Below are 15,799 nucleotides of genomic sequence, written 5' to 3'. Positions count from 1 at the left end.
GTAAAAGTAAGTCTTACCGTTAGTAGGCCTCATTCACGAAGCTGGTCTATTAGGGGTGTTTAAGGAAATTGCCTATAAAATGGCGATTGAATGGGTATCCACTCTTACCCACCGCACTCTTGACTAGTGGAGGGTCGTTAGCCGAACGGGTAGGATAGGACAGAAACCTTCCATTATAAGTATAATGAAGTACAAAAGTAACTAAATGTTTTACAAAATTCCCAATCTTAGTTACCTTAGGCAAAAGTGAATTGATGCAATTCCATTAAATTACACTTTGTACCCTTGCGAAGACGTTAGTGGAGCGTGTGTGGTTTACCGGCACACTAAATGGTTCTAAGCAAAGGTAGCAAAGGGTGACTCAATGTTTGTCATAGTTCGGTGGAGTGTGTGGTTTATCGGCACATCGAATAGGTGACTGTAACATGTGAGGGCACCATGTAAGTTTGCATGGTTATTCACACCCGCTTTGTGATCCTCGGCATCCCAATCATAAACAAGAGGGGCATATCGAGATTTAAACATGCCATTGAAATGTTCAATGAATCTCAAAGGATCTAGGAGTTTTCATAGATTTAAAACTTAAATTTCCTTTTCATTTTTCATGGTGGAAATTAGTGAATCGTCATTCACTTACCTTCAAATATTCTGCAACTAGATTACGGCATCCCTTTTCTAGGTTGTAGCGTATTGTGTTGGGTCCTAGCCTTAATATCTCATTTGGGTGATTTATTAAGGACTCAATCAATCAATTAACTTGAATTTGTTTTTCTCCCGTTTTGTAGATGTCAAAGTATGACAACTATGGTATTCCTAAATCCCGTGGAACAAGCTTTCCACATGAAGATGATATTCCACGATTCGATCAAGGAACAAGAGATCATGCTTCTCTTCCTCAACATCCTCCAATTATTCTCCCTAACCCACAAGTTCGAAGGCTTGAAAAGTTCAAGCTCACTCAAGCCCTTTTGGAAAGTAAACATAAAGAAGGAAAGTCAGTGTGGGCACACGTCCTAGGGATAAAGTCACACATTGATAGGTTAAGAATGTTGGGATCCGTTGTCCATGAGGAGATGGCTGTCGAATAGGTTCTTTAGTCACTTCCTAACTCGTATAGTGAGTTCGTAAGAGAGTACTATATGATGAACCACAACGTGACCCTTATAGATCTCACTTATATGCTTATTGCTGCTGAATCAACAATGGTTTGGCGCAAAGGAAAAGCAAAGTTGATTAGTGAATCTGCCTTCCAGACCTCTATGGATATAGGCAATGGCAACAAAAGACATGCCATGATCGAAGAGTTTGATCATAAGAGAAAGGCAATATCTGAAGTAGTTCCATGTGCTATTCCAAAAGAGTCAATTTGCTTTTATTTCCAAGAGAAGGGGCATTGGAAACGAAGCTGCCCTATTTACCTAAGAGATCTAAGAGATGGGAGAGTCAAAACGTATGGCTCTACTTTAGGTAAAATCCATTGACTAAGTCTTTTAAGCTCCTATTCTAGATTCTTAATACATAAAGTGATAAGATTACAATTTATGTTTTATAGGATCAAAGAAAAGAGAGGAAGCTTAAAGGAAGAAGTGAGCAGAATCTAACCGTGAAAGAATGGATTTCGATCGCATTACTTGAAGATTAGATTCTTGAGCTGCTACTTAGAGTTTGAATTAGATTGCTAAGAAATATGTATTAGCATAGTTTTTCAATGAATTGCATTGTAAGGACAAATTTTTCCGCAATAAAATAAATTTTATTTATTTATCCTTGCAATGGCGTGTATAAAAATTGATGTTAGAATGTTTCTATTATTAGCAATAATGGATTTGATTCTAAATTATGTTATTTGTGGAAATGTCAAAAATTTACCGAATAGGGAAGGTTTCTCATCGCCCAAGTTTCAGTTGGACAGAAATTTGGAATCATACAACTTGGTTGCATGATGAATGAGAAATTTCATATTTGGAAATTAGACTAAATTCATTGACATAGTGTCGAGTGAAAGACTAGGAGATCGAGTACACAAAGTTGTGTGCTGATTCCACCACAAGAATAACAAAGATATTTGAGGTTTAGTAAATGTGATTATACTTACAAGATTAAGTGTAATTCTGAATTGATTAAAAGAGTTTAAATCAATAGCAGAACGAATAAGAAGAATCAAGTAGGCAGAAAGATAAAAGTTTCTCTATTCTAAGAAGAAGGGAGAGTACCTTTTATGTTTTATGACATGTCTTAATGATTAAGAACCATATCTCAGTTGATTCTCTATGTGAGTCTTAGTACAATTGTATGTCTGAGAATAGAAATCAAGAATTGAAGAAATGGTTAAATCAGAAAGTAAATCATGCTTCGTTCCAAAACAAGTCTTAGAGTTAAGATTGTAACATTGAGTGACAAGTATTAGGAAGGTTTATAACATTCATCAAATGTGGAAAGTTGTGATGTCTCGGATAAGACAAAGACCAACTAGGACCAATTTATGAAGTGTTTTGATAAAAACTACACTAACTTTTGAATATTTGTTTGTCAAGAAATGTTTATTGACAAGAGAATCTTATATGTCAAGGAGTCAGTGGGAGTCTTAATGGTCTTGAAAGGTTTCAAGAACAAATCAAAATAGACCTTATCGATCATCACTAGCACACGAGTTGAGGTTTACAACCTATTGTGTTGACATTATTTTGTTTCTGTGCCGTTCCAATTAAGTTAATTATGCATGTGAGTTCTATGAGTTCTCATTTGAATGCATAAAAGGCAAGGACCTTGATCAATGAAAAGTACATTGATAGGAAAAGGTGAGCTGCTTAACTACTTGGAAGACATGGTAGGCAGCTGTGTTACCATAAGGCAAAGAAATCAAGATTAAGAAAGTTCGGTTCATATGAGTTTGAATTTGTCGTAAACTTTGGTTTTAACAAATTCACATGGATAGGAACACATACACCATTAAAATCTAAGTGTCGTAAGATTCTCTCCTTCATGAAAATGACTGTGAGGAAATGCTTTCACTAATAGAGATTTTAAGAAGATAGTGATTGTGAAATTGTATTCTCGAATTCGATTATGGTTACGGTATCCCTTTCCATGATTCAAATTGTGAGATTTGGCAATTAGTCTGAATTGTTTGGACACACATATGAGCTATCTATGGAAAAGGTGTATAAGTTTAAGAAGCCTTGATAAAAGATTATCAAAGCATTGGGTATTAGAAACATGAACTTAAGAAATTCAATAAGTATTGTTTTTCTGGAAGTTAAGTTGGTTTATGAATACATGTCAAAGCTAGTGGGAGCATAAGTGTTATGTTTATAATAATCATCTTGATAGTGGGAGCATAAATGTTATGATTGTATGATTACTAAGGCAAGTATTGCAAGTTAGCAATATTAATTATAGAAAACAAGAGTCATACCTTGCAAAGTTGTAAGGGTTGAATAATTGTTTTGCTATAATTAAGGGAGAGGATATTATGCTTCATTTCAAATCTAAAGGCTTAGGTTGTGGAATGTTAATAAATTTAGTCAATGATACATAGTGTGTTCTAAAAAATCAATTATGATTACAACATTCCTCCTCATAGTTCGAATTTTGAGAACGTAGCACATAAAATATTATGGCAGAAGATTGATAAAGTATCAAATCTTTATGTAAGACATTATGCATCGTGTCCCATACGCTTCGGGTATAGGATCGATTGCAAATGCTATAATATTTGACCATTCTAAAATTTTCCAAATGTCTAGTGCATTTAGAGGGAAAAAGGACAAGAATCGGTTTTGACTAAGATAATTAAACAACTATCAAATGACAATCCAAAGTTCGCCAAGGATTGGTCGCTTGTGAGTAGTTGGAAGTATAGTATTGGATGGACCATATCGACATTATTATGAATAGATAAGATTCTATTAAGAATGAGTTGTCATATGGAAAATATGGAAACGTGTCCATATTGGGAATTGAATATTGAAAATCTATGTCTAGATTAGAAACTTTTATGCAAAAGGATGTTCAAAGGAATGTACTTTGAGTGAGAGACATCATATCTAAGGAATTGTATTGTAACAATCTCCGATAGAGGATTTTGTAATTTCATTGGCAATAGTCATTGTGACTTTAGTGCAGTGACATTACAAAAGGATCGTTGCATAAAATGTTAGAATCTAACATATTCCATAAGTGGAAAGAATTTGATATTCTTTCACTTGTGAAAAGGATTCGGGGTTGTGAAATGAGTATGATTGGAAATGTGTTCAATTTGATCTATTTCACAAAGTAAGAACCATAGGTAAACATTGTGTGCATGCTAGGAATATGGGACAAGTGTAGTAATAATTCAAGTAAGAAGTTGATTACCCGAAACAACAAATAATGAGTAATCGATATGGTGATAAATAAAAGGTGTTTTATTTATGCTCAAAGGTTTGAGGCCATATGGGATTAGTATTATTCTTGTGTTTCACTTTGCATGATTTGACTTCCTGAATAATTTAATTGGTTAAGAACAGTCAAATTATTCGAACGGGCCACAATCGTTCATATGTTGGAAGTAGGTATGAATGAAGACTGTCATAAATTGGTGTGTGGAATGTCTAAAGAGTATTAGACATAAGCAAATGTTTGCTGCAACGTTCATGAGTGCTTATGAATATGATTTGAGCATTGGATTAAACCCACGCTCACTTGGATCACTCCATGGATTGTATCACGAGTGATTGGTGAGACGATAACATCTTATATTCTTGAAACCGAGATGTGTGATTTGTATCTTGCAAATCGGTTACACATTGATAATATGTAAACGCACTAGTAACTTGGTGTTATAAAACATATTGTTGTGTGTAATTCGGTGAGTGAGTGCAACCAAGCATTGTATCAAAGTTTATCCGTTCCTTTTATCCAAAGAAGGATAAAAGCGATATCTTTGGGCCCCTCGATGATTTTGTGATGACAAACGTAAATGCTCGGCCGGGCTAGGGTTAATTTGATTTGTTCAATTAGTCAGTCGTTATAAATCGGAAATCGAGATATAGTACAAAGAGAATGATTTGAAATCATATCTCATATGATATCTAGAATGGAGGAATATATGATCCCTTATCTAAGGACACGCGTATCTGATAGGATCAGAGTTGACAACGGCTTTGGAAAGCTACGATTGCAGATCAGGATCTGAAGTCATACGCAGGATAGTTGTTAGACTTATCCAAGTGGGAGACTGTTGGATTAGTGTCTAAGTCCATAACTATTTTGGTATGTACTTGACCCGATGGTGCATGGTCCTTTTGGGTTGCCTTCACCAAAGCAACCTGATAGGATGAATAATGGAGAGAAAGGATTAAATATGATTTATTAATATATTATGAGAATAATATATTTAAAGGAGAAATCATATTGTTTAATTAATATTAGTCAAGAATTAATAAGAATTAAGTTCATGACTAAAAGACATTAATTAAACTAAGGGACTAGAACTGTCAATTGTATGATAGTTGAATATTGAGCTAATGGACTCCGTATTAAAGGGGTGGACGAATTCTATGGGAAACCCATTAGAAATCGTTCCAAGGCCTTTAAGGAAGGAGCCCATGGGTTGCTTAGGGATTAAGCATCCAAATTAGGGTTTCCTTGTTAGATAACCCTAATAGTCTCACTATTTAAAGAACCCTTATGCCCCAAAAACGTGGACAAGCTTCCTTTTAGGGTTTCCACACGTTTTGGGCAGCCTCCTTCTCTTCTCTTCTTCATCCTCTTGCTCTTGGTGTTTGTGAACCATTAGAGGAGTGACATTTGAGACTCTAAGCTTTCTAAAGTCATTACAAGGAGGAATTGTGATTGTTATTGCTACATAACAATCAAGGTATCATCTAAACCCTAATTCATATGTTATATTGATTATCATATGCTAGATCTAGGGTTTATAGTCTTGGATAACTTGCATGTACAATAGAGAAACCTAGATCCAAGCATTAGGGTTTGTATGAGCACATAGGATGTTCTTATGACCAAAACCCATCAGTTTTGGGAAGCAGGGCTTTTGTGAAACAACGGGGAGACGAGGAAGAAGAGTTAAAGAAGGAGACTGATCGGAAGGATAATGAAGCTTCCGAATTAGGAAAAGATAAAGGCAAAGGTATTTTTGAAGAAGAAAATGATGAAGATGCGAACTTGACTGAGTCGGAAAGAGAGAAAAGATACAAAGAGCTTGACGAACTCAATGCTCTTTGGTAGAAATTCAAGGCAGAAGCAGATGAAGCTAAGAATACGAAACTAGTTCTTGAAACTCAGAAATCATTGTTTCCTGCTTGGTTTCATGAGCGTATGCAGAAAGAATCCATTGATGATCCGAATCTCTACTGGCTAGAGCCAACAATTTCTTTCGACTTAAATAATGATGTGGAATGTCAGTTTGATTTTCCCATCACTCCAAGGGTTTTTCTATTTAGGTATTTTGAGAAGATTGAGAAATCTGTGATCTTTGAAAGTGCAGTAAACCGAAAGCTCTTTTCGTTATACTTGAAATATGCGAAACCACAATATGTGACATGGAGCTTAAAGAGAATTATAAGATTGAAGGTTGGATTGCCGGTTTACTGAAGACTTCTTGAATATACAGTTCAAAGGATTCCGAGGTGCCAATCACATTTTTCACGAGTTTCACTTTGGTTGATCTGCCAGTCATGAACCCTTATGATTGGTTATCTCTGTTTTACATTGTGGCGAAAGATGTCAAGAAGTATGAGCCAATTTTCGAACACTTGAAGCAAATGATTAAGTGTTACACCCTTGAAATTACAAAAATGGATGTTGAGATCGCTTCTATTATGAAGAAGAGGCCTATTCTGAAGCCAGATGAACAAACCGACGACATCCAACATTTGAAGGCAGGGGTCATTCGGAAGAAAGATCGGAGCATTGTTTACAAAAAGAAAGAAGGTGAAGTGATCTAGAACTGCATGTTTTTCTTAAGGGATAAACACTTGTATTCCACGAATGCTCTAAAAACAATCCTTTCTTCGGCCAAAGCCAACAAAGCTAACTCTGTTGCCGACATCAAATGCGTTTCCGATATGATTCGCTGGTATTTGTCTATCCGTGGCTCACTTCTAAAGATTATGCCAAAGATTTTTGACGCGCAAAGACAACAATGAAGAACTCCTTCCGATTTGACACAAAAGGGGGAGATTGTTAAGTCTAACTTAATTTTTGTGTCAAATGTTTAGTTTCGGATTTATGTTTAGATTCAAATTCTGAAATGGGCCTGTCCATGTTCGGAATGTTGCTGTATAATTTAGTCTATAAATAGCATGCACGTATCTTCTAGGGTTAACAACTTTTGAAGCAAGTATATAATAGTTCTACCTCAAAGAACTATTCCATTGCTATGAATAATAATCATTCTACATCCTTTTGATCAATATCGTTTCCTGTCATTACGTTGTTACATAAAATAGAATCTATCGATCTTTATTGTTTCTAACTGTCCTCACCTGTTGTGGTAGTGATTGTGGCTGAGAAACGGCCGATTGCAATTGTTGAGTCGACAATTATGACTGCTTAGTTGTTGTAGACTGAGGCGTTGTCGTCGTGGTTGTATCCATAAACTCTGTTGTGACTGGTGATGGCCACCACATGGCATCGATTGTCACTGCTACAGTTCCCATTTTCGGACCTGATGTTTGTGCTATTAGTGTGTGCATGGAATATTGTTCGTCTGACCCGGGTGGTGGTGTGCCATCTAGCGACGACATTGGTCTGAGTGGACTCGTTTCTCCTCCACCGGACATTGTAAGTTCCTTTCTTGTCATCGTCGACGTCTAGGGTCGTATCAAGGTTGTGTAACTCTGAGTACACGCCCAGATGACACCAAATGTTGTGATATGTGCTTCGAGCATAACGTCGTTTAAGGGTAACTCTGTCCTGGTTAAGCCGGATAATCACAACAAAGAAAGAACCAACATCAGTCGTTGTCCGGGAGGGGGTCCCGAAATGAAGCTCTGACGGTCTAGTCAATATTTGGATTATAGAATTAGGGTTTAGTTTAAGGTAGAGAATAAGGTGATCCATTCTTCTGGAGAAGAAGGATTTCTTTTATACCTGTTGTCGTGGGAGCATGTTCGCGAGAGTACCTTTTGTCTTGTCTGGGCCGACAGGATGTGGAGGTGTCCTATTAGCAGATCGTGCACCACTAGCGGTTACCTGCTATTGGTGCAAAACTACCGAAGGGCAGCGCTCTGAGCACAACACTTGTCGCTGTGGGGAACGGTTAGTATTGTTTTGGCTTGTTATAGACCGAATTTTCTCACTCTAAGTTGGACCTTGCAGCTAGAACGCCGAGGTCTAAAAGTGAGGCTGCGAGGGAGAGGGCCGGGGCCTAGCACTTATGTCGGGTAGCGGCCGTTAGCTAGGTCGTCCTTTAGATAACCGTATTGTTATCTTTGACGTATTCCTAGAGGGATATGTTAACATATATATTAACAAATCATTAATAAATCAACTTGTTGTGATATGTGCTTTGGACTTTACAACGTCACTCGATGGTTCCGGTTGAGTTGAGTCTTGTAATCACAACAATAAAGAGATCTCATCGGTCGACATTCAGGAGGTGGGACCGGGACGAAGCTCCGACGGTCTAGGTAGTGTATGTTTGAGAATAAGGAGATTAGGGTTTTAGGGTGGAGAGAAAGTGATCCCTTCTTCTGGAAAAGAAGGATCTTTTTTTACATGTTGTTACTTGTGCATGATCCCAACGGTGTCCTTTGTCTTGTCTTGGCTGAAAGGACGTGGAGGATCCCCATTGGTGGATCGACCACCACTGGTGGTCGTCTGCTATCGGTGTAGAATAAAAAGAGGACAGTGCCCTACACCAGACTTGTCGCTTTGGGAAACGACCAACTTTGTTTTATCTCATTATAAACTGGAGATTGTCGTCCAAAATTGGAGCTGGGAGCAAGAGCGCCAAGTATAAGGGTCCTAGAGTGAGAGCAAGGGACTGGGTCTGGCGCTAGAACGGATTTGCAACCATTGGCTAGTTCATCCTAAAGATAGCAGTTTTGTTATCTTTAATGTATTCCTATTAGGATAACAAGTCCCCTAGGCTAGTAGACGTCAACGTTGGCCTAGCGTAGCTGATTTGTTCTAGCTTAGATCAAGACATGTGTTTGGAGAAGATGGACCTAATGCCTATTAATGTGATGGAGCCGTTTACGCAGTCAGTTTCATCATGGTAACTGTTCGATTATCCTGCTTTGTATTTAAAACTTCCCTTATCAAGGGCAATTTTACTCTTTACACTTTCATTCTTCAATTACTCCAATCTTTTATTTGTTTACCTTTCCTTCCTTTCTGCACTTGCTCTCAGAAGGAAATGAAGACATAGCTAATCGGAATCGATCCCACTCCAAGTGAGTTCGAGACCTTGCAAGCTCGATTCGGCTCCTTACCTAAACACGAAGGGGTGATCATCTCTCATCCACCTGAAAGTAAGGTCGAAGTCCCCATTCCGATCTTTGAGGTGGGTCTGAGAGTGCCAACAATTGATTTTCTTGACGAGATCATGTTCAAATATGTTTTCTCCATGGATGATCTGACTCCCAACACCGTCAAAAAGATTGTGGGCTTTGAACGGGCCTGTCAAGCCCTTGGAATGTTGCCTCATTTTTGGGCTTTCAAAGCCTACTTCAACTCTTCCACCTAATATAGTGTTCATACCTTATCTTAGAGGCAGGGTGTACATGCATTCATAGTTAACCATAAAGCACCCACGAAGAACTGACAAGACAAATGGATTTGGGTGAATCGTAACGTGGTTGGTTACGACTATCCCCGGGTGACTATCATAAGCTAGAGATGCTTTCTACCATCATAAAACCCTTGTTCTAAGTAAATTCAACGATTCAATGCTAAACCAAAGAAATAAACCAACAATTTCTCATTCAAGTACTAAGCTCACGATCAAAGTATTAAACAAACATAAGAAATATGAACTAGAATCATAAACATAAAATAAATGACAATTAAGCATGAATCCTTCAAAAACCCACAAATATCCAAGGGTTTTAGCCAAAGTTAACCAAAATAGAAAAATTAACCACTCATGGCAACAAAATAACAATCACAAAAGTATAATTGCATCAAGAAACTACCAATTACTTAGAAAGATGAGAAGAATGAGTATCAAGCTCCAAAAATCACCTTTAAATGTCTCCAATGGTGGAAAATCGAAGTGTTTGCTGAAAGATTCAACCCATAAGGTAAATGGTAAGCAAAATGACCAAAATGCCCAAAAGTGTGCAGTTGCGCGGGTACCCTCGCAAGTGTTGCAAAACTGAGACTCCACCCTCGCAAGTGTTGCTGGAATGCTATTGGCTCATTTTTTCTCCACTACCCAAGATTCCCTTGGTCCCCTCAATGCCTCACATGATTCAAATTTGGCAAATCATCTTCAAACTTTAAATATGGATAGTCCAAGCCCAAAATAATAATCCATGACTCATCTTCACAAGCCCACTTCATCCAAGTCTTCAACTTTTTAAGCCCAAATCTCCTTTGATGGATACGTAAAGCTCAATAATGCATCAAAAAGCCCACCAAGCTCAACTCCAGTCAAACCACAACCGCAATGAGCTTCAAAACCCTGCAAAAAATCTCATGCAAAATAGAAAGTATCCGACATGATCCATGATAAAGAAAATAAAGAGTATACAATGCAATACCAATAAAAAGACCTAAAAAAATCTAAAATAAACTAATAAAAAGAAAGAAATAAAATAAACTATCATAAATATTTTATTCAAATAAAATGTCTAACAATGTATTGTGGACATTTTATGTAATTTTATATTAGGAAATTTTAAATTTTATGACACATGTTTGACTTTTTTTATCAAGTTTAAACCAAACTTTAGAAAATTTACAAACACATTAATTAAAGTATTAATTACATTTTGAAATTTTATTAAAGAATACAATTTTCATTCTTAAAATTATAAGGAAGAATTTGCTTGTGTGAACTCATGATTCTTGAATTGATTACCTCAAAAAAAATCTTATTAATAACCATTTTTTAAAATGGATATATCTTTATAAGAATTACATCAAAAACCTACACAATCCTGAAAGAATTACATAAAAAATTTGATAAATCCTTAAAAAAATTACATCAAAAGCTGGCACATTTATGAAAAGAAATACAAAAACACAAAAACAAAACAAAACAAATATAGTCTTGTGAGAATGCATTCTTGAAGAATAACAAAGGAAGAAGAGAATGATATGGTGGGTGGTGGTTTGATACTAGCCTGCCGAAGCCTCTTTGTGTTCTTCAAGAATTTGGACTTCAATTTTTCTTTCAAACATTTCCACAATCACCTGTTTCACCATTAATGAACGAGTTTTGATGAAAGAAAAGTTACCATTTGTAATATCCCTACAATCAAGATAAAATTTTCATTTTTAAAATCTAACCAAAAGCCATAATTGTTTACAAAACATTGTTTCCAAAGGTAATAATCACATATCAGAGTGTCCCAAAAAAAATATCATAAATCAGGAGGATATGCACAAGAAAACGTGGGCTTACGAAAAGCACCTTCAAAGTATTCTACATTTCAAGAACATTAAACTTGTCACGTCGGTTATGGGAGGTCGGGGTGGTATTCCCCCGTGGTTACGGCGTTTTTAGGGTGGCGCCTCACAAAAACGATTGTGGGCGTTGCCACACCGAACCCTCTCGACAAAAAATTTCTTAAGAATTTAATATTAGTACTTATAGGTCTCGTCACCTTTTATAGCTCATTTAATTTTAGGTTTCTAGGAAATATCCAACAACTCAATCTTTTCAATGTCATTCAATCGCTTCATAAGGCCTCTCATTTCCACGACAATATCCAAGAGAACTGAGACCACCATCAATCATGGTGTCGATCTCACACAATATGGAACTAATCACATCTTTGTCTCCTTTTTTCTTATTGTAATATGCATATCATTGTTTTGCCTTTCCCTTTCAACATTTTAATTTACCATTACAAGCAATAAATTTATTAGTATGTACATCATTATCAACACCGCACCAGTTGCTTCAAACCACTTTCAGTAAAACCATCTAAATCAATATAGGATTTAGACAAATTAAATGAGTAAATGCCATAGTACAAATTTACATTTTTAAAAAAGAATAAGACGATGATTAGAGAGAGGCGTTTCAAAAGCATGAATCAAAATATCATAAAACTAGGCGAATGTCTGCGCGTTGCGCAGTGGGATAATTATGTAGTTTAATATGGTTATATATGGTTTAATGTATTGTGAATAAGCCATACATAAACTTGTATGCGATTAAATAGCATGTATATTTTTTGATTTACAGATTTTTTATCATAATAAATAATGAAATTTTTTTACTATTAGTTTAAAATTTTAAATGTAATTTTTTACATTAGTATCTAATGTAATTAGTTGATGGTTGATTAGATATGGATTCTTATATGTAGGCGTCTATTTATGTTGAACCTCATAAAAATACATATTTAACGACTTTTGTTAGTTTACTATTGAATAGAAAATGATGCCGTATTTTAAGTAAATATAAAAAGTCTCATTTTCTCAATCTATTTTAAGATAGTGACATATTTTAAGTTAATATAAATAATCATATTCTAGAACTAATGAAAAGAAAAAACGGAGCCAAAATTTTTAACTATAATAAAGTTGATTCAAATTAAAAAGTGCTCAATCGAAGATAATATCATTCAATAAACATCATAAGATATTACGTTATATTCAAATTACAGACATCATTTTTGTAACAGTCATTCAAAATATATGAGACTATAGTGCCTAATAAAACAATGTAATAACCAAATGACCCTAACATATTTTAAATGAAATATAATTATAATATGTTATCTATGCAACTAAATTTCTGCACAACATGTGAGATTTGTCTACTATATGGTATTCTTCTAATATATTATATTATAGTATAAACATTATATTTGGAAAAACCACTTTGAGTTATATTGTAGTTTATAACATTAAATTTGTGATGGGCTGTATTTGACACACATTTGTGTATTTACATGTATATTATATATTTAAAAAAAATTATATAAACATCCAACCTAAATATTCATCTTCAAGTTTTCTTTCTTCGCCACATAAACAAACTTTTGTTATAAAGCCAAAAATGGAATAAAAGACACTTAATTGTATAATCATGATATATTGTATTTTGATTGGAGCTTGTACAAAACATGCATGAGCATATATTATTAATTTATCTCTTGTTTTGGGTAATTCGAATAAGATAGCTTCAAATCCAACGTATCAAACGGATTACCCATTTACTAAAGTCTAAAACGCAAAAACTCAAACATGTTTTAGTACCATACAAATGCATGAGGTTTTAGCAAATTATTATCTCATATGAATTACCATTGATTATGTGTGATTAATTATTAATAAGGTGAAAAGGTTTGGGGGTTTCAAATGCATGAGGTTTTAGCAAGTTATTGTGGGGGGTTTCAAATGCATGAAAATCAAGGGAAAATGCAAGCTTTATAAGTATGTAAGAAGTGTCGATCAACTGCATAGAAACCAAGAAACAATCCAGTTTGCTCATTTTATCTCCATTTTACTAATTCTTGTGAAGTTAAATCCTCCCATATGGATATCCACTAGCCCCACCTCTTATATATAATTATTAAAATGATCCAGTATTTTGAAAAAGAAAATTAGAATCCCTTCTTTCATCATTACACTAAATCGTAGTCTCTAAGTACACAAAATTCCCCGAATTATGGTTCATAAAATCAAGAATAAAGTTCCAAAGAGTTTATTTGACACGAATGTGTTGTGGAGCATAAACATCCATCATAAAACAAGAAAATTTTGTATTTAACCCATTCAATCTTTACAATCATCCTCTTATTTGTACATACGATTCCTTTTTTTTTTATTTATAAAAATAGCAAGGTCCGAAATAGAAATGATACCGCATAAGGGCATCAACAATGCATTGAACTCCATAGAGTTTAATGGATTGCCACATCATCATTCTAAAATCCATACAACTCTATTATTGTTTTCTCTATAATGCATCAAACTCTACAAAGTTCAATAGAATGTTACAAAATGTAATTTATAGTAAATATTTAAGGATTAAAACTTTCCGTTTTCCCATTGAAGAGTTCAATGACCATTGAACTCCAAATCCATTAAATGCCAATGTGGCATCTCACAATGGTTGAGTTTCATCCATTGAATGACACATTGACTCGCCACCTCATTCAACTCTCTCATTGAACTCACCATTATGGATGCTCTAATTTACCATGAGAACTTGTGTTGATGCAAAACCGAACTGATAATTTCCTAAAATACCATGGACTTTTAGAATATCCACACTAGTTAGAAGCATTTTCTCCCAAAAAAATTACTAATCTCATTCTTTTTTCCTTGCCCTGAATACCACGTATATTTTACTACAAATAATTCATTTACTAACTATCACCCACTCTCATTATAAAAATTTTAAGTTCTTGTTTTCTTCCCAATTATTTTGTATTCCAACACCTTTTTAATTTCAATGTTACATATCATATTATCTATCAAAGAAATACCATTTCATTCATTTCTTTTAAATTCTGATTTTTTTTTTATTACCTCTCCTTCTACCATTCAATGTTTCTGAAAAAGATTGAGATATTTTTTTTCAAACGACATAATACAAAAAAACGAAATAGCAAGAAGCTAACCAAAAATACAATTACATTAGGAAATGAATGACATATTTCTTCTACTTCTTACCCTTGTTTTGAGCGTGAGTCCAATTAATCCAAAAGTAGGGGTGAGCATAATAACTGAAAAACCGAACCATAACCAAATTAACCAATATAACCGAACCATAATAACCAAACCATTTTAAAAACCGTTGGTTCGGTTTCTAATTTTTGTTAATCAATAACAAACGGTTCTATTATGATTTTATAGGTTAACCGGATCATTATTAACCGAACCGCTAACTTTATATTTTAATACATAAAAATTGTGGATTATATATAAAATAATATAGTCAAACTTATTTAAGACCCATTAAAATTTCAAAATATAATTCATTAATTCTCACTTATCAGGAGACGAACGTGCAATCAAACCATCAAAGGATGATCAAGCAGATCATGCAGACACACACAATTTTCCAATCATGTATTGAGTTAATGTAATGTCGTAAATTTTCACATTTTAGAAACACTTTACTTCACAATATTATAAAACTCATTGTTTCATATATCCAAACATAAGTCAAAATCCCAAGATCATAACATATATAAAATTTCGTGTGTGTGTGTACCGATCATGCCGGCGCCTTCTTGCGATTCTCACTAGTACCTGAAACACATAATACAAAACATTGTAAGCACGAAGCTTAGTGAGTTGCCCAAAATACCACACATAACACATACTAGCCACTCGAGGCTATAACTCTGTGGGCCCTAACTCTGTGGACCCTCTGGTCCTAACTCTGTGAACCTTCCGGTTCTAACTCTGATATACTCTGATATACACACAACATAAATCACATAGAAATAATGCAGTGCAACACATCACATAAATAGCATACCATAACTCTGTCATATAACTCTAATTACCACTCATGGTAAAGTATAGTGAGAAGACTCACCTCGTGTAACACCCAAAGTTTTGAAGGCCAAGAAAGGAAAGAAAACCTTAATGTTAAGGGGCGACTCGGCGAGTCAGAGCGGGATCTGGGTCGAGGAGTAAGTGACCGACTCGG

This window comes from Lactuca serriola, chromosome 9, assembly GCF_051521515.1.
Source record: "Lactuca serriola cultivar US96UC23 chromosome 9, Lser_US96UC23_V15, whole genome shotgun sequence".
NCBI classification, from domain to species: Eukaryota; Viridiplantae; Streptophyta; class Magnoliopsida; order Asterales; family Asteraceae; genus Lactuca; species Lactuca serriola.
Note: the sequence above shows the minus strand (reverse complement) of the source record.